This window comes from Poecilia mexicana, unplaced genomic scaffold, assembly GCF_051168715.1.
Source record: "Poecilia mexicana isolate PSO_F unplaced genomic scaffold, ASM5116871v1 scaffold_1, whole genome shotgun sequence".
Lineage (NCBI taxonomy): Eukaryota > Metazoa > Chordata > Actinopteri > Cyprinodontiformes > Poeciliidae > Poecilia > Poecilia mexicana.
In genome coordinates, this window is record NW_028263370.1 from 13,474,843 (window position 1) to 13,495,218 (window position 20,376).

General features: G+C 38.8%; 1 protein-coding gene across 1 annotated transcript in view; it reads left to right on the plus strand.

Moving 5' to 3' along the window:
• The window catches only part of ptprdb (protein tyrosine phosphatase receptor type Db), a 227,288-nt gene that overhangs the window by 39,400 nt on the left and 167,512 nt on the right, over nt 1–20,376 (plus strand). Inside the window, exon 4 of the mRNA XM_088004866.1 lies at nt 3,481–3,506. The gene's annotated coding sequence lies outside the window, so the exon portion shown is untranslated. The remainder of the gene's footprint in view (nt 1–3,480; nt 3,507–20,376) is intronic.

Here is a 20,376-nt window from a genome sequence, read left to right on the forward strand (position 1 = left end):
GAAATAAAGCATTCTCGTGTTTTTGCGATTGTTAATGTTTACAACAAGCTCGTTCGAGAAAATGCGCCTGTGTCATTGTGTTATTACCATAAGTCATTATTACACCCCCCTGAGCCCAATAAGCTTTATTAAATCATCAATAAGACTGTATAATTTAATGATCCCGGTTTTAGCCAGATTGATTTACACTTCAGTGCTCTGCCAGGCCTGAGCGAGATCAAATGAAACTCAATGCCTCCAAATGCAGCATGTTGTCATCCAGTAATTGGAATAAATATGCTTTTTTAACTACCGCTAAAGCGCATTCCCCTCATAGTGGTTTGCCAGGACGAACATATCACTGCTGCTCTTTCCTGCTCTGGTGGGTGACTGAGTGAGTGAGATGGCAGTGATCGGGCAGAGTAATTTGACCTAATGAATATGTCGACAGCCTGTTTCTTTCTCTCCCCATTAAACACTGCTGGATTAGATTTACTGTGCTTACTCTAACAACTTAAAGACTCCATCAGTACGGCACTTTCCACTCTCACAAACACATGCACACACACACACACACACACGCATACACGCACACAGATTGGCCTAGCTCAGTAGATCAATGGCCTCTTGGTCAATGTCTCCTTTGGGAGGGTTATCCATCAGCTCCTCACTAATGAAACAATCTGATCACCATGTCTGTGTGTGCGTGTTTTATGGGAGTGTGTGTGTGTGTGTGTGTGTGTGTGTGTGTGTGTGTGTGTGTGTGTGTGTGTGTGTGTGTGTGTGTGTGTGTGTGTGTGTGTGTGTGTGTGTGTGTGTGTGTGTGTATGCGTGCTCTCATGGGTGTCAGATTGGTTTTAAAGCACATAGATGTAGTGTCATGTTGTTGCTTTGTAGGTTAATTACAGCTTGTACTATTTTAAATACTTTAAGCCACTTGCGCACTATACTCATTACAAATATATTTTACAAGTCTTCTTATGAAGGTTGTGGGAGAGAATTATTTGTAACCAACATGACATTTGTTGTTGTTGTTGCCAGGTTTCTGAGCCACTTTGCTGAAGATATTAACGAGGGATGCTATACTTTGTGGATCTGTGAACTTTCACTGTAAGAATATTTCTGTCAGGTCAACAAGATCCAGCCAGCGCTGAATCTGTTTGCTGTTCCTCAACACCGCCAACAAGTGTATTGAGTAAACTGGTCTTTGCATAGATCAGAGATAAAGAGATCCGTGCTTCCAATTTGTCAGATTTGCCACAAAAATGAGTGGATCAAAGCTACTAATACCGCCATCCGGGACAAAAATCAAACACTTTGAACACAACATCCCATTTGGTGAATGTCAGCATGACCTGCAAGTGCACTCTGGAGGCTGACTATACCCAAAGCTTTTTATCTTCCTTTAGTGGAAGGATCATTGTTTTTTTATGATACACTTTATTTGTACTCAGTCAGGTTTTCAAGTTCCAGCTGGAAATTAACAACTCCCTGAAGTTGAAACTCCACCAAATTAAAGGTCTTTAATCAGCTGCGAGTTTATTATCCAACATGGCTCCCACACATCTGAAGCATACAGAAAAAAAAAACGTGTATTTCCTCAAGCTATATTCACACTTATGCACATTATCATTTTGTGATCATGTGCTTTTACTGTTTGATTTCATAGCATATGAAGAAATGCAATGATACCTGCCTTTATGACTAACCAGTGTTGCAATTTGCAAATTGCTGTAATTTTACAGGTTACAACTGTGATCAGATCCAATGTGCTGTTATTCCAATATACGAGCCCAGATTTTTGGGATAAATTGAAACACAGCACTGGTCCTCCGTGTTCTTTAGACACTTTTTACTTCACTTTTGATGTAATCTTTAATATTCTGACATTAGAACGTTATGGTTTGGAAAACATTTGATGGCCCACTATCTTCATAAAAAAGCCAAAATTATTTAGTATTTTTTTTACTGTGTGGAGGTGGTCATACCTTCCAGTCTGTTGGAGGCATTCATTTTGTATTCTACACCTGCCCATTAAAGTCCACCAAGACTGTTTGATTCTTCCTGTGCAGTCTAGATTGTTGTGACTGCACAGTCTTTTAATAAAGTCTATAAAAGCCTCACTCAATGAGTGGCACCAAATACACCCCCAAATACACAAAACAGTGAGTCAGTTTAAGACCAGATTTTTTAAAGTTACATTTGTTCTTAGAAACTACTGCGTGTGGAGATGTGTATTTTTTCATTTAAGTAATCATCTGAGACAGTAAGGACACTGGGATCCACATATATCCAGGCTGATAAAATGATTTCAAGCTATCTCTATGGACATACCTTTTTTATGTAAAGCAAATCAATATGTTACTATGCATTAATTACCCCATAGTTATAAAGTCTTGCTATAATGCACTTCAGCAGCAACTAAAGTTGGAAGATTTTAGCTCAAGGTTATTTATGTCGTCTTTGCATGAAATTATATAATTTTAATTTCCTTCCAGTGGAACCTTTCCAATGTATATAAAAAGCACTGTATACGGCATTTGCTAAATAAAATAACTACTCTGTGTGCTTTTAAGTTCTCCTCAGACTCTTGTTAGAGAGTGGTACATTCAGTTTGTTTTGTGACCTTTTCAGAAACTAAGTGGCGAGGTACATCTAATTTGTCTGGGAAGGCAGCAATATATTTCAAGTAGGGTCTGCAGCATTTCAATGGGAACTTTTTTTTTAAAACTTTCCCGGTTTCCATGATTCAGAGAATATATGAAGGTCACTTTAGTTTTCTGTGTATCTGTTTATTATTGAATTGTTATTGAGTAATAGAGTCATGTCTTTTTCTAAACGTTCTGTTTATTGTGGCCATGAAAACAGTAACGGAGAGAAAAGCTTAAGGTTTTTTTCACTTGCTCTGAAATTACCAAAAGTTGGACAGCAGAGCAACAGTACCACTCTGGTCACAGCTGAATTTCCACCCATCATTGACTTCAATTTCATTTTGGGCTTTGATGATCTCTTTGACTCAAACCGAGGCTCCCAGAAGCATAATGGTCCAAACACTTCACGAGGTGTTTCTGAAACAGATAAAGATGGCTATCATAAAGCTTCTTGAAAACATTAAATGTACTGAAAATTTATAGATTTTGCTTTTGGAATAAATTAAGCAAAGCCTCTAATAGCAGGACGGACATGAATGAAGTGGAGATATTGTCCATTGAGTATTGTTTTTGTACAATTAATTGAAAAAAAAAACATTAGAAACAAGAGCAACAATTAAATTTTTTAAATGCATTTGATTATTTAATGTTTTCTGTCTGAGTAAAGGCTTAACTGTCGATTATGAACACCTGGTTTATGGAAATGCTCTAAAATTGAACGAAAGCTTAGATAAACTCATCCTACTTTGTGAACTTTCTTTATAACTTGTGTTGCCTCCACTGATCTAATTACAATATTTTTTCCTCCTTTCTCTTTTGTCTCTCCCCGTTTTGCTCCCTCTCTTTGCAGTTTGACGTGCTGAAGTGCTTCTTAAGGTAAGATTCCCATTTTTCGTGTTTTGCTTCTGTTCTTCGTACCCTGACATTTTACCCACAGCGCACCACATGCCATCAACAGTCAGTACAGTGTGTGCGTGTGTGTGTGCGTGTGTGTGTGTGTATCAGTGTAAGATCTGGGACCTCGGAACATATTCTGCTCACTAAAACACAATAACACCGTGTTAAGATAACAAAGACACTGAGCGGCAGGGAGCTCCACCACGGCTTCTGATGTGTGCCGAACTGAATCAGAAGTAGAACACTTTTTACTGAAATACTTGCGACTCGTTTGCAATATTTTTCACCGTGTTTCATTTAATAGTTTTAAATCAAGACAATGGATCATGATTTTGTGATGTAAATCTGAACAGTGTTTGAGAGTACTGTGTTAAAGCTCATAAATCCCCCCTCCTGGGGGGTCTTAAAACCGTCACAATCTGTTATTCATAATAAGGTCCACCAGGGAAAAACAAGAGCAAAAGTAAAAAACTTTTTTCAGAACGCAATGACAATGGTAATGTTTATGGAGTGCAGTTTCCAGCTGTACTATATCTCACGCTTATTGCTTTCAGGCTGGAATGCTCTGTAATAATGCCAGCAGACTCACAACAGTTTCAAAAGAAAATTAAATCCACCACCGTGCTATAGACTGGCTCCGACCTTGTGTTTGGGTACACAGGGTTCCTTTGTAATATCTGACTGAAGCATAACTGTGAGCCTGGGCAAACTGGGGTGTACATGTTGTGCCTTTTTCTTACTTTCGTTCGACAACCAAATGGTTTTAGGCTGTAGATGGCCGTTTATTTTAACTCCATTGTCTGTTTAACCTGCTGTGAAGCATGTTTACGAAAACAATAATGACAATTAGAGAAAATTGGAATCAATAACATTAGAAAAGCCCACATATTCTTCTAAAAAACACACGTTTGAATATTGTTGGAAAGTTGATTTCAAAAATTCAGTTTATTCCACAGTTTGTTTTTCAAGTGTTTTTCTGTTCATTTCGATGATATCGACTTTAGAGCTAATAAAAACAAAACAAATTCAGTTTCTCAGAAAATTTGGAATGCTATAAAAATGTTGGCATTCTGAAAAGTAGTTTCTCTATATACTGAACTGTGTTTGCACCAGTGCTTGGTCCGGTCTCACCTTGGATTAATTATTGCATCAATGCGATGTGGTATGGAGTGTGGCAGCTTGAGGATCTGCTGACGTGTTGGGAAAAGTTGCTTTTACATCAAACTTCAGCTCTTCTACTTCTTGGATATACTTCTGAGATTTACTTTGAGGTTTATCTCTTGCCAGTGACACCACAGTCATTAAAGAAGGATTTGGTACTTTTGGCAGTGTGGGCAGGTGCCACACCCAGCTGGAAAAATTAACTCAGCATTTACTTAGAACGTCTTAGCAAAGTTTAGAATGGAGTTCTGCACAGAGTTTCCTGGTGGATGGCTGTGTTTGCTTTGGGACTTGATAAAACTCACATAACCTCTGTCCCCACTGACTGTGAAAACTTCACACTAGATGTGATGCAGATTGAATTCTGTCTACTCATTCTACAATTCATCTGGATTTCCTAATGAAATCCAGAATTAAGCTTTATCTGAGACGGGGATTTGAACCGTGAGCAGAAGTCTAGTCCTTTTTCTCCTTATCCCAAACAGGAGACGTCTCACATTTTCTCTGGGTTCGCAATGGCTCAGCACACCGAATCCAGCAATTTTAGTTCATGTCCTGAATACATTTGTATATGGTGCCTCTTGAAACTCTGACTCTGGCCGCCTTATGAATTTCCCTGAGACTCTTGAATTGGCTTCAATACCGAATTCTGTCGAGGCTTCTTGTTGACATTTTATCTACGGGACAACCGTCAAGTCACCGGCCATCTTCATGATTGTGTTGGCCAAAACGAAACATTTCCATAAAAAAAGTTTATTTTTATTAGTCCTGAGTAAGATTAAAATTTTCTGAGAAAACTGAGTTTTTGTTTTGTTTTGTTTATTTAAAAAAAAACAATGATCATGTTTATTTTAACATGATTATTAAAATAATGATCATGTTGCAGAAACTAATAGTCCTCAAGACAGACATTTGGGGTTTAGATCCTGACCTTTTCCCTCTCTTTTCTTTTTGCCCATTTAGTGTCTGAGTAATGCGACTAAAACCTACAGAAAAAAACTTTTAAAAAAAATAGAGCACTCTAATGACTATGATAAATGGGTCAATTGAATCACTGAGAAGAAAATGCAATTTTATGATTTACTAAGATGCACTTGTGCATCAACAGTGGAAAAATAAATCCACTGCACTGAACAAAAAGCTACCAAGGAGAAATAGAATTGATGAAAAAAGTATTCTCTTGGTAAAAATAAATCGTATGTCTCTGCTTCTCATGCTTTCTTTTGGCATCAATGGTTTAAATTTGTGCTACAGCCCTTTTTTGTATCTCAACAAACCTGCTTAAAGAACCTGGATGATGCCATGTTTGTTTGTTTGTTTGTTTTAAATCATGGTTTTGTTACGGGTGCAGCATCTGCATGCAGTAGAGAAAGTGCAAGAAACCAGATAAAAATGCTGAAAAAGAATATTTATGAGCAAAATGAAACTCCAGGGACAAGTGAAAAGGAAAGGTGAGCATATTTATTCTTACAAGCAACGACTAAGTTTTCTGTTCGATCAGTCTAATTTCTGTCAGAGAGAAACAAATGATCACCTGGTCTCCTTACAGCCCATCTGCTGGGCTAACCCCACAGGAGGAGGAACTGGGCAGGTGCACTCATCATCTCTAAACGAGCCAGTCCTGCCGCATCGGTCAAGTTTGTTTAACTTTGCTTTAGGATAACATTTTGTGTTGGAGGCTTTATGTTAGTGTCTTTGTCCTGAAGAACTTCAGTTTCCAGGATTTAAATGACAACATTTTCCTGAGCTGAGGGATTAGGATTCTCTGGTGAGGTGATTAGTGATAGTTCTGTAATAAAATAACTCCAGGACACTTAAAGCTTCCTTTTGTGAAGGTCTAGCAACAAGAATAAAAGCTTCATATCGATTTATGATAGAAATCGAGTCAGCCGTTTAAAAATACCGTTAGCTTTTAATATTGAATATAATTTTTCTGTGTACGGTTGTGTGAGCAAGTACTTTATAATTATAATTATTATTTTGTTTGTTGCAAAAGATGGCAAAGCATAGAAGTTGACAGTTCTTGCCATAAAAGTTTTCTCCTGGGTTTTTTGCAATAATATTTTGGAGAAAAGCTTCAGTTCTTTGAGGTCAGAAAAGTATTGTGTCGCAAAAGTAGTTTCCAGGTTTTTGGTAAATTGTTAAATGTCTTTCAGATTAGGCTGATTGTTCTGGGGAGCTTTCTGTGGCTACACGTCCAAATGTGATGGAGGATGTTTTGTTTTATTGAAAGAGAGAACTAAGAGACTTTTTCTTGGACTGGCTGACAACATTCAGTTGCAAAAGCGTTGGAGACACTTCCAACATTTTAAATGCTGTTTGTTTCACAGCACTGTTGGGGGTCGAGGGGGAGCAAGAGAGATGTTGACAGTATGCAGACAAAGTGCAAATGTTTTTTTAAACATGGTAACGACCCCTACATCCTCAGGCGTACCACACTGCATGGAGGTCTGTGGCTCTCGAGGCGGAATCATTGCAGACTCAAAGCGGAGTCCATGCTGCTCACAGAGTTGGCGCAGTACGGCAAAATGTGTCGAAGTCTTAAGTATACAGGAACTGGCTTCTGGTTGGTTCGCTGCTAGTCTTGCATCAAGTATGATCTTTCTGAAGTAATGTAACAGTAACGTGGTTGTTTTTTATGGAATGTAGAAAAAAAACACTCCAGTGCTGAACAATCAAAGCAGCACGAGACTTGAACACGTGACTTGAGCTCAAAACACAAGGCCTATTTCCCCAAGAAAATATGAGTAGATTCAAGCAAACCAGTTAAAATGATTCCCAGCAGCTTTAGCTGACCTCAGTTTCATAAAGTCTGAAAACGTCTGGAGATGGGCAAAATTTTGTTGCACTGAAAGGAATACATAACTAAAGTAATGCTACATTAAAACAGAATAACAAAGTTGAAGCTGATTCTTCGACTTCACAGGTCTTTGTTGCTCAGTCCAAATCTGACCATTAAATAAATCGTCTATTAATGAGAATTTTACTAAACTTTAGTTTTCACTGCAGCACTGTGTTGTATATTTGACATACATGGAAAAAAGATGCATTCTGTTGCTCTGCGGCTTTATTTAAATACTTAACGCTCTTTCACTTGAAGGAATTCCCCTTCACGTTGTATGGCTTTGGGGCAGCTTTGTGTATAATTTATTATACTTCCTGATGCTCCAGATATATATTTTTTCCCTGCTTTATTCAAAATTAATATTTTACCATTCAAAATTTCCTTGTCGTGGTAATTTTTACAGATATGTCTGAAAAGATTTAAAAGATTAAAAGCTGCTTTGTCTAATTTTGCACTGCTCCCCCCTGCTGAGGCTTAGAAATAGTTTGTAAGATATTCCCACTTTTGAAGTGTTATTAGCTTCAATGAATTACAAGTATCTAATTTGGCTATTCTTTCTAATGTTTGTACAGCATGGTTCTCAGTAATATTAATTACTCATAAGTACGGTTGCATCAGAAACACTCATATAAGATGCACTTTCCTTTAAGTCAACTTGTTCTCTGTGTTCGTAAAGATTTAAGCTCTGCTGTTGCAAAATGGCAAAAAACACTTTTTCCATAAGAGAAATATCTTGATGCATTATTGACAATCCAAATTATAGCTGTCATGTATATGAAATGCCAGCAAAATCCTGCCCTAAAAACGAGAGAACACAGTTTAAAAGGGGTGATTTTTCTGTCTGCCCAACATTTTAGTAATCAATTTCAAAATATATACATATTAAAACATCTGCTAAGCAACATAAAATCACAACTCGTAGAGAAAGTTAATCCAATCAGTCTTCTTTAACAGACATTTGTTTAAAAACTGTTTCTTTCTTTAGATTGCTGACCAATCCTAACTGACATGAATAATGAAAATAAAGAAAGATTTTAGTAGAGTCAGTTAAGACTCTAATAGAGAGATTATGGAAATATGAAGTTTGGAAATGTGAAGTTTGGCCAAAGATGTTTTCAGTCAGCAGTGGCTTCATATTTTCATTCAGTCAAATTCAAAGTTGTGTTTTTGAAAAGGAAACATGCATTTTTCTCAAATATTCCAACTAGAGGAAAACTTCTATTCAAAATAAATTCAACTGCCCTTTTTTTTAAAATCAACTATAGTATGTAATCAACACAGAGATTTTTTTGTTTTTAAATGCTTATTTTTGTTGCATTTTGGGCAAGGATAGGAATAGGTTTTTGTGTTGTATTTGTTGCTTCCTCTCGGCCAGGACTACCTTGAAAAAGAGGTTTTTGATATCAATGTTTTTCTTTTTTTATCCTAGTAATATAAAAGGACAATAAAACCATTAGGAAAAATTGGGAAGTTCAGTATTTCTTAGGTGAAGGTGGATTTTCTTACAGGGGCTATTTGTAAACCATTAAACTATAAACAGAAGATATTTAAGTAATAAAATAGCCATGAAATTTGAGCAGTTGTATGGAAGTGATTAGAGTTATTCCAACTGTTAGTTTTAATAATAACATATATTTATTGGATAATAGTAAATGATCATCAAGCAAGTAGGGGAATATTAAAGTCACCATTTCAGTCTTGTGCAAATTTATGGTAAAATTTGACCCTGATTAGCGAATATTGTTTGTCATTAAAGAAAATTTTGTGAACTTTAAGGTGCCGTCTACTGCATCACTGTGTAAACTTATATATTGAAAATTGAAATGCAGGTTATGTAAATGGTAACGTTCAGAATTTTTCCAAACACGCTCTATGGGTGACGTTATTGCGCCCTCTACTGCGCATGCTCGACGTTTTCAGGTTGTTTGCAGTTCACACAGGACATCAAATACAAGTCGCATATATTTGGAAGTGTGAACTGTAGTGCCAAACAAAAGTCAGATTTACAAAAAAATTGGATTTGGGTTACTTAAGGCTGCAGTGTGAACGTAGCTAACCTCAATTCTTCAAAGAAGTCGACTGTCTGAAAAAGTTTGAATGTTGGTTCAAATAATATTCCATTTCCCTTTACTACATCTAAGTGAAAAATGAATAACCATTTATTCATTCCAGCATTGTAGTGTAGTGATTATAATAATAATAATATATATATATACTAGAAAATTCCGCAGAAATTTTAAGGGGCATGCCAAAGTGTGCCCGTCGGTTTTTAATCAAGCGTTCTGATGCAAAAAATTAGCATTAATGCTAAAGAAAGCTTCAATGTAGTCAATAACCTGTGGAGAGTCAGAAGCATGTGGACTAAGCTGTACTTGTACCATTCAGTATGTTGCATACGGTAAAATTAGCCAAAATGCTAATAATAGCATGAATGGTATCAGCAGAATGTGGGGTATCACCACCATGTTGTCACCCATTGACTCAGTCCAATCAGTATTCTAAACATGGCTAATAAGTAAATAAATTGGCTAAAAGCTTATTTTAGTTAAAATGCTAATGCGTGCAAGGAAGTGCACTAGTGGGTGGCAGTGAAATGCTAATGTTTGTGCTGATGTTAATGAACTGCCTTGCTGCAAACATAAAAGAAGAAGAATATTTTTGCACCGCCTGCGTCGGTGCACTGACGTGAGGGGAGTATGCAGGCTTTTATTTTGAAACTTTCAGTAAGCTTCATTTGAAATGGCAACACTAATCCCATGTGTAACAGTGGTTTGGTTAAAACGGTTTTCTAACACAAAAAAGAGCAATTACATGATGTAAAAATTGTCAAGGCTTTTATTTTGAAAATTTTCAATAAGCTTCATTTGAAATGGTCACACTAATTTCATGTGTAATAGTGATCAGGTTAAATCAGTTATATGATGCTCAAAGCACAAGTAGTTCAGAATACCAGCCAACTCCTCCTCTGTAATAATTGAGTGTTCCGCCATGTTGTAGTTCTGACATGCTGCTCAGGCCTCTGTTTTAACTGAGTCTTTGCCATAGATAGAACTACAGTTATGGCAGTTCCTTTCTCTGGATTCTGTTGCTATAGCGATTGGCCCTCAGCCAACTGCTGTGTGTGAGACAGAAAGCTGGGGAAGGATTTCTATCTTTGAGACAACCATGAAATGCTAATGTTAATGAACTGCCTTGCTGCGCAAGGCAGTTCACTATCCTGAGAAAAAAAAACATTAAAAAAAAGATTTTCATTTTTGCATCGCCTACGGCGATGCACTTTTGTCAGTGCAATTTTCAGAGTTTTATTTTGAAACTTTCAGTAAACTTAATTTTCATAACCACACTAATCCAATGTGTAACAGTGGTTTGGTTAATCTACCTGTATAATGCCCAAAACAGGAAGTAGTTCGAACTGCCAGCTGAGGCCTCCTCTGTAATAATTGAGTGTTCCGCCATGTTGTAGTTCTGACCTTCTGCTCTGCCCTCTGTATTAAAGTGTTCCGCCATATTTAGAACTACAGAGTCTTTGTAGTCCAACCAGCAGTTCTCCCTATCTCTGCATTCTGTTGCTATGGTGATGAAACTGCCCTGCGTGTGTGTCAGAGACTTTATCTATCTTTATGAGACACCCAGTCAGTTTTAATGAAAAAAGCAGTCCGAACAACTGCTTCCCGTTCGGGATCCGTAAGCCCGATCCAAAAACCGTTTGAAGCATATGAGAGGGCTATTTTTCGTCTCATTTAGTACCGCGATTCATATCTGTAGCTCAATCACAGTAATTGCAGTGATGAGAGAAAAATGGTGTGCGTTGAGCTCAGAGATTTTTCAGAAATATATGTAAAACACTGGGGAGGAACGTCAGTTACCCTGTCCCAAAACTTTGCTCTGAAGCACCTGGACCGAAAACCGTAAGCCCTAGGGAAATTTTGAAAACATTTTACCGGAGCAGGCATACGTATCAATGTCATGACCAACTTTCATACCAATAGAGCAATTTTTGCACCCATGAGAGCAATTTCAAAATTATTTTGGGGTCAAAATTCCACTCTTTTTCTCACTCTAAAAAGCGGCAGTTGGTTTCAGTTACACTCTAAGGTTTCGGCAGTTGGAAATTTCGCTCGTTTTTCGCTTTTTACGTCGCCGTCGTAACTCCGATCCCCAATAAAAATAATAGCTCCAATGCCGGGATCGAGACACACGTTTTGATACCACTTTTGTGGGTGGGCACGCAGCGGTACGAGCCGCATTAACGGTAATGGAAGAAGTTGTTATAATAACTAGAAAATTCCGCAGAAATTTTAAGGGGCATGCCAAAGTGTGCCCGTCGGTTTTTAATCAAGCGTTCTAATGCAAAAAATTAGCATTAATGCTAAAGAAAGCTTCAATGTAGTCAATAACCTGTGGTGAGTCAGAAACATGTTGACTAAACTGCACCTGTACCATTCAGTATGTTGAAATTAATGCATAAGCCAAAATGCTAATATTAGCGTGAAGACTAATATTCATGTAGGATGTTAGGATGTTAGGATGTGCACCGCCTTGCTGCGCAAGGCAGTGCACTAGTGGGGGCAGTAAAATGCTAAATTTTGTGCTAATGTTGTGCACAATCTTGTGCTAATGTTAATGAACTGCCTTGCTGCGCAAGGCAGTTCACTATCCTGAGGAAAAAAAATGCGAAAAAAGCTTAATATTATTGCAACGCCTACGGCGTTGCACTAGCATGAGAGGAGTGCAGCAACTCTTTGAAGCAGTTAGTTTTTCTGATCAAAGCGGCTTACTGTTCAGCATCCATAAGAGCAATCCGAAAACTTTTTGAAGCATATAAGAGGGCAATTTCTTGTCTCCGATGGAACCACGATTTAAATCTGTAGTTCTCTCTGCACTAACCTGAGAGAAAAACATAATAAAGGCCTGAGAGGAATATTCAGGCTTTTATTTTGAAATTTTCAGTAAGCTTCATTTTAAATGGCCACACTAATCCCATGTCTAACAGTGGTTGGGTTAAACCAGTTCATATATAATGCCCAGAACATTCTGCCCTGTCTGTAGTTATAACATTCTGCTCACCTTCTTTCTGTAATAAGTCAGAGTTCCACCATTATGTACTTCTTAACTGCCAGCTCAGCCCTCCTTTGTAATGATTGAGGGTTCCACCATGTTGACCTTCCGACCTTCTGCTCAGGCCTCTGTAGTAAAGTGTTCCATCGTGTTTAGAACTACAAAGATGGTGTTTTTGTAGTCCTAAGGAGCAGTTTGGCTTTTGTCTGTGTTCTGTTGCTATAGTGATCAAGCCTCCCCCTGTGTTTCTCCAGACAGGGGGAGAAACAATTCTATCTGTTTGAGCCAGCCAGTTTCACTCCAAAAAGCTGTCCGAACAACTCCTTTCCATTCGGGAACCGTGATACGTATTCGAAAACCGTTTGAAGCGTATGAGAGGGCTATTTGTCGTCTCATTTAGTACCGCGATTCATATCTGTAGCTCATTCACAGTAATTGCAGTGATGAGAGAAAAATGGTGTGCGCTGAGCTCAGAACTTTTTGCAGAAATGTATGTAAAAAGAGCAATTACATGATGTAAAAATTGTCAAGGCTTTTATTTTGAAAATTTTCAATAAGCTTCATTTGAAATTGCCACACTAATTTCATGTGTAATAGTGATCAGGTTAAATCAGTTATATAATTCTCAAAGCACAAGTAGTTTATAATACCAGCCAACTCCTCCTCTGTAATAACTGAGTGTTCCGCCATGTTGTAGTTCTGACATGCTGCTCAGGCCTCTGTTTTAACTGAGTCTTGGCCATAGATAGAACTACAGTTATGGCAGTTATGGCTGCTGGTTTGTAGTCCAAACCAGCAGCCTTTCTCTGGATTCTGTTGCTATAGCGATTGGCCCTCAGCCAACTGCTGTGTGTGTGAGACAGAAAGCTGGGGAAGGATTTAAATTAACATTAATGCTAATGTTAATGAACTGCCTTGCTGCGCAAGGCAGTTCACTATCCTGAGAAAAAAAACATAAAAAAAAGATTTTCATTTTTGCATCGCCTACGGCGATGCACTTTTGTCAGTGCAATTTTCAGAGTTTTATTTTGAAACTTTCAGTAAACTTAATTTTCATAACCACACTAATCCAATGTGTAACAGTGGTTTGGTTAATCCACCTGTATAATGCCCAAAACAGGAAGTAGTTCTAACTGCCAGCTCAGGCCTCCTCTGTAATAATTGAGTGTTCCGCCATGTTGTAGTTCTGACCTTCTGCTCTGCCCTCTGTATTAAAGTGTTCCGCCATATTTAGAACTACAGAGTCTTTGTAGTCCAAACCCCAGCAGTTCTCCCTCTCTGCATTCTGTTGCTATAGTGATGAAAGTGCCCTGTGTGTGTCAGACTTATCTATCTTTATGAGACACCCAGTCAGTTTTAATGGAAAAAGCAGTCCGAACGACTGCTTCCCGTTCGGGTTCCGTAAGTCCGATCCAAAAACCGTTTGAAGCATATGAGAGGGCTATTTCTCATCTCATCTATTACCGCGATTCATATCTGTAGCTAAATCACAGTAATTGCAGTGATGAGAGAAAAATGGTGTGCGTTGAGCTCAGAAATTTTTCAGAAAAGTCTGAAAATGAATGGTGGAGTGCCTGAAGGTACCCTGTCACTTGATTTTGCTCTGAAGCACCTTGACAGAAAACCGTAAGCCCTAGAGAAATTTTGAAGACATTTTACCGGAGCAGGCATTCGTATCAATGTCATGACCGACTTTCATACCGATAGACCAATTTTTGCACCCATGAGAGTGATTTCAAAATTATTTTGGGGTCAAAAATCCACTCTTTCTCTCACTCTAAAAAAGCGGCAGTTGGTGTCAGTTACACTCTAAGATTCATCTAGGATCGGCAGTTGGAAATTTTGCTCGTTTTTCGCTTTTTACGTCGCCATCGTAACTCCGATCCCCAATAAAAATAATAGCTCCCTTCTCGGCATCGAGCCGCACGATTTGATACCACTTTTGTGGGTGGGCACGCAGCGGTACGAGCCGCATTAACGGTAATGGAAGAAAAATAAAGATATAAACTAGAAAATTCCACAGAAATTTTAAGGGGCATGCCAAAGTGTGCCCGTCGGTTTTTAATCAAGCATTCTGATGCAAAAAATTAGCATTTATGCTAAAGAAAGCTGCAATGTAGTCAATAACCTGTGGCGAGTCAGAAACATGTTGACTAAACTGTACCTGTACCATTCAGTATGTTGAAATTAATGCATAAGCCAAAATGCTAATATTAGCGTGAAGACTAATATTCATGTAGGATGTGTGGCATCACTAGCATGTTTTCTGTCATTGATTTACTCCATTCAGTATACTGAACATCGCTAATAAGTAAGAAAATTAGCTAATAGCTACCTTTAGGGAAAAGACTAATGCTAATGCTAATGCACTGCCTTGCTGCGCAAGGCAGTGCACTAGTGGGGGCAGTAAAATGCTAAACTTGTGCTAATGTTAATGAACTGCCTTGCTGCGCAAGGCAGTTCATTATCCTGAGGAAAAAAATGCGAAAAAAGCTTAATATTATTGCAACGCCTACGGCGTTGCACTAGCATGAGAGGAATATGCAGACTTTTATTTTGAAACTTTCAGTAGGCTTCATTTTAACCACCACACCAATTCAATGTGTAACAGTAGTTTGTTTAAACCATTCACATAAAGCCCAAAGCTGATGTGAAAAATATCAAGGCTTTTATTTTGAAATTTTCATTAAGCTTCATTTTAATTGACCACAGCAATAAAATGTGTAACAGTGGTTGGGTTAATCCAACTATATAATGCCCAAAACAGCAAGTAGTTCTAAATGCCAGTTCAGCCCTAATCTGTGGTATCTGAGAGTTCCGCCATGTTGTAGTTCTGACCTTCAGTCATTGTAGTTCTAAAGAGCAGCTCAACTATCATGTTAGTGAGACACACAGGGAGAGACAGAATTCTAACAGTTTGAAGCAGTTAGTTTCAAAGCGGCTTACTGTTCAGCATCCATAAGAGCAATCCGAAAACTTTTTGAAGCATATAAGAGGGCAGTGATTTAAATCTGTAGTTGTCTCTGCACTAACCTGAGAGAAAAACATAATAAAGGCCTGAGAGGAATATTCAGGCTTTTATTTTGAAATTTTCAGTAAGCTTCATTTTAAATGGCCACACTAATCCCATGTCTAACAGTGGTTGGGTTAAACCAGTTTATATATAAAGCCCAGAACATTCTGCCCTGTCTGTAGTTATAACATTCTGCTCACCTTCTTTCTGTAATAAGTCAGAGTTCCACCATTATGTACTTCTTAACTGCCAGCTCAGCCCTCCTTTGTAATGATTGAGGGTTCCACCATGTTGACCTTCCGACCTTCTGCTCAGGCCTCTGTAGTAAAGTGTTCCATCGTGTTTAGAACTACAAAGATGGCGTTTTTGTAGTCCTAAGGAGCAGTTTGGCTTTTGTCTGTGTTCTGTTGCTATAGTGATCAAGCCTCCCCCTGTGTTTCTCCAGACAGGGGGAGAAACAATTCTATGTGTTTGAGCCAGCCAGTTTCACTCCAAAAAGCTGTCCGAACAACTCCTTTCCATTCGGGAACCGTGATACGTATTCGAAAACCGTTTGAAGCATATGAGAGGGCTATTTGTCGTCTCATTTAGTACCGCGATTCATATCTGTAGCTCATTCACAGTAATTGCAGTGATGAGAGAAAAATAGTGTGCGCTGAGCTCAGAACTTTTTGCAGAAATGTATGTGAAAAGAGCAATTACATGATGTAAAAATTGTCAAGGCTTTTATTTTGAAAATTTTCAATAAGCTTCATTTGAAATGGTCACACTAATTTCATGTGTAATAGTGATCGGGTTAAATCAGTTATATGATGCTCAAAGCACAAGTAGTTCAGAATACCAGCCAACTCCTCCTCTGTAATAATTGAGTGTTCCGCCATGTTGTAGTTCTGACATGCTGCTCAGGCCTCTGTTTTAACTGAGTCTTGGCCATAGATAGAACTACAGTTATGGCAGTTATGGCTGCTGGTTTGTAGTCCAAACCAGCAGATTTCCCTTTCTCTGGATTCTGTTGCTGTAGCGATTGGCCCTCAGCCAACTGCTGTGTGTGTGAGACAGAAAGCTGGGGAAGGATTTCAATCTTTGAGACAACCATGAAATGCTAATGTTAATGAACTGCCTTGCTGCGCAAGGCAGTTCACTATCCTGAGAAAAAAAACATAAAAAAAAGATTTTCATTTTTGCATCGCCTATGGCGATGCACTTTTGTCAGTGCAATTTTCAGAGTTTTATTTTGAAACTTTCAGTAAACTTAATTTTCATAACCACACTAATCCAATGTGTAACAGTGGTTTGGTTAATCCATCTGTATAATGCCCAAAACAGGAAGTAGTTCTAACTGCCAGCTCAGGCCTCCTCTGTAATAATTGAGTGTTCCGCCATGTTGTAGTTCTGACCTTCTGCTCTGCCCTCTGTATTAAAGTGTTCCGCCATTCTTAGGACTACAGAGTATTTGTAGTCCAAACCCCAGCAGTCCTCCCTATCTCTGCATTCTGTTGCTATAGTGATGAAAGTGCCCTGTGTGTGTCAGACTTATCTATCTTTATGAGACACCCAGTCAGTTTTAATGAAAAAAGCAGTCCGAACGACTGCTTCCCGTTCAGGATCCGTAAGGCCGATCCAAAAACCGTTTGAAGCATATGAGAGGGCTATCTGTCATCTCATCTATTACCGCGATTCATATCTGTAGCTCAATCACAGTAATTGCAGTGATGAGAGAAAAATGGTGTGCGCTGAGCTCAGAGATTTTTCAGAAATGTATGTAAAACACTGGGGAGGAGCGTCAGTTATCCTGTCCCAAAACTTTGCTCTGAAGCACCTAGACCGAAAACCGTAAGCCCTAGGGAAATTTTGAAAACATTTTACCGGAGCAGGCATTCGTATCAATGTCATGACCGACTTTCATACCAATAGAGCAATTTTTGCACCTATGAGAGCGATTTCAAAATTATTTTGGGGTCAAAATTCCACCCTGTTTCTCACTCTAAAAAAGCGGCAGTTGGTGTCAGTTACACTCTGCGTTTCGGCAGTTGGAAATTTCGCTCGTTTTTCGCTTTTTACGTCGCCATCGTAACTCCGATCCCCAATAAAAATAATAGCTCCCTTCTCGGCATCGAGCCGCACGATTTGATACCACTTTTGTGGGTGGGCACGCAGCGGTACGAGCCGCATTAACGGTAATGGAAGAAAAATAAAGATATATATAAATAAAGAGACATTCTATTAGGTGAAGAACAATAGGTGCCTGCCATGCAATGCATGGAGGCAGTGACTGACCTGCTTCGCAGGTCAGTCACTGCTCTCCTTATGCATTGCTAATGGCATGCCCCAACTAGAAAATTCCGCAGAAATTTTAAGGGGCATGCCAAAGTGTGCCCGTCGGTTTTTAATCAAGCGTTCTAATGCAAAAAATTAGCATTAATGCTAAAGAAAGCTTCAATGTAGTCAATAACCTGTGGTGAGTCAGAAACATGTTGACTAAACTGCACCTGTACCATTCAGTATGTTGAAATTAATGCATAAGCCAAAATGCTAATATTAGCGTGAAGACTAATATTCATGTAGGATGTTAGGATGTTAGGATGTGCACTGCCTTGCTGCGCAAGGCAGTGCACTAGTGGGGGCAGTAAAATGCTAAAGTTTGTGCTAATGTTGTGCACAATCTTGTGCTAATGTTAATGAACTGCCTTGCTGCGCAAGGCAGTTCACTATCCTGAGGAAAAAAAATGCGAAAAAAGCTTAATATTATTGCAACGCCTACGGCGTTGCACTAGCATGAGAGGAGTGCAGCAACTCTTTGAAGCAGTTAGTTTTTCTGATCAAAGCGGCTTACTGTTCAGCATCCATAAGAGCAATCCGAAAACTTTTTGAAGCATATAAGAGGGCAATTTCTTGTCTCCGATGGAACCACGATTTAAATATGTAGTTCTCTCTGCACTAACCTGAGAGAAAAACATAATAAAGGCCTGAGAGGAATATTCAGGCTTTTATTTTGAAATTTTCAGTAAGCTTCATTTTAAATGGCCACACTAATCCCATGTCTAACAGTGGTTGGGTTAAACCAGTTCATATATAATGCCCAGAACATTCTGCCCTGTCTGTAGTTATAACATTCTGCTCACCTTCTTTCTGTAATAAGTCAGAGTTCCACCATTATTTACTTCTTAACTGCCAGCTCAGCCCTCCTTTGTAATGATTGAGGGTTCCACCATGTTGACCTTCCGACCTTCTGCTCAGGCCTCTGTAGTAAAGTGTTCCATCGTGTTTAGAACTACAAAGATGGTGTTTTTGTAGTCCTAAGGAGCAGTTTGGCTTTTGTCTGTGTTCTGTTGCTATAGTGATCAAGCCTCCCCCTGTGTTTCTCCAGACAGGGGGAGAAACAATTCTATGTGTTTGAGCCAGCCAGTTTCACTCCAAAAAGCTGTCCGAACAACTCCTTTCCATTCGGGAACCGTGATACGTATTCGAAAACCGTTTGAAGCGTATGAGAGGGCTATTTGTCGTCTCATTTAGTACCGCGATTCATATCTGTAGCTCATTCACAGTAATTGCAGTGATGAGAGAAAAATGGTGTGCGCTGAGCTCAGAACTTTTTGCAGAAATGTATGTAAAAAGAGCAATTACATGATGTAAAAATTGTCAAGGCTTTTATTTTGAAAATTTTCAATAAGCTTCATTTGAAATTGCCACACTAATTTCATGTGTAATAGTGATCAGGTTAAATCAGTTATATAATGCTCAAAGCACAAGTTGTTTATAATACCAGCCAACTCCTCCTCTGTAATAACTGAGTGTTCCGCCATGTTGTAGTTCTGACATGCTGCTCAGGCCTCTGTTTTAACTGAGTCTTGGCCATAGATAGAACTACAGTTATGGCAGTTATGGCTGCTGGTTTGTAGTTCAAACCAGCAGATTTGCCTTTCTCTGGATTCTGTTGCTATAGCGATTGGCCCTCAGCCAACTGCTGTGTGTGTGAGACAGAAAGCTGGGGAAGGATTTCAATCTTTGAGACAACCATGAAATGCTAATGTTAATGAACTGCCTTGCTGCGCAAGGCAGTTCACTATCCTGAGAAAAAAAACATAAAAAAAAGATTTTCATTTTTGCATCGCCTACGGCGATGCACTTTTGTCAGTGCAATTTTCAGAGTTTTATTTTGAAACTTTCAGTAAACTTAATTTTCATAACCACACTAATCCAATGTGTAACAGTGGTTTGGTTAATCCACCTGTATAATGCCCAAAACAGGAAGTAGTTCTAACTGCCAGCTCAGCCCTCCTCTGTAATAATTGAGTGTTCCGCCATGTTGTAGTTCTGACCTTCTGCTCTGCCCTCTGTATTAAAGTGTTCCGCCATATTTAGAACTACAGAGTCTTTGTAGTCCAAACCCCAGCAGTTCTCCCTCTCTGCATTCTGTTGCTATAGTGATGAAAGTGCCCTGTGTGTGTCAGACTTATCTATCTTTATGAGACACCCAGTCAGTTTTAATGGAAAAAGCAGTCCGAACGACTGCTTCCCGTTCGGGTTCCGTAAGTCCGATCCAAAAACCGTTTGAAGCATATGAGAGGGCTATTTGTTGTCTCATTTAGTACTGCGATTCATATCTGTAGCTCATTCACAGTAATTGCAGTGATGAGAGAAAAATGTTGTGCGCTGAGCTCAGAGATTTTTCAGAAATGTATGTTAAACACTGGGGAGGAGCGTCAGTTATCCTGTCCCAAAACTTTGCTCTGAAGCACCTGGACCGAAAACCGTAAGCCCTAGGGAAATTT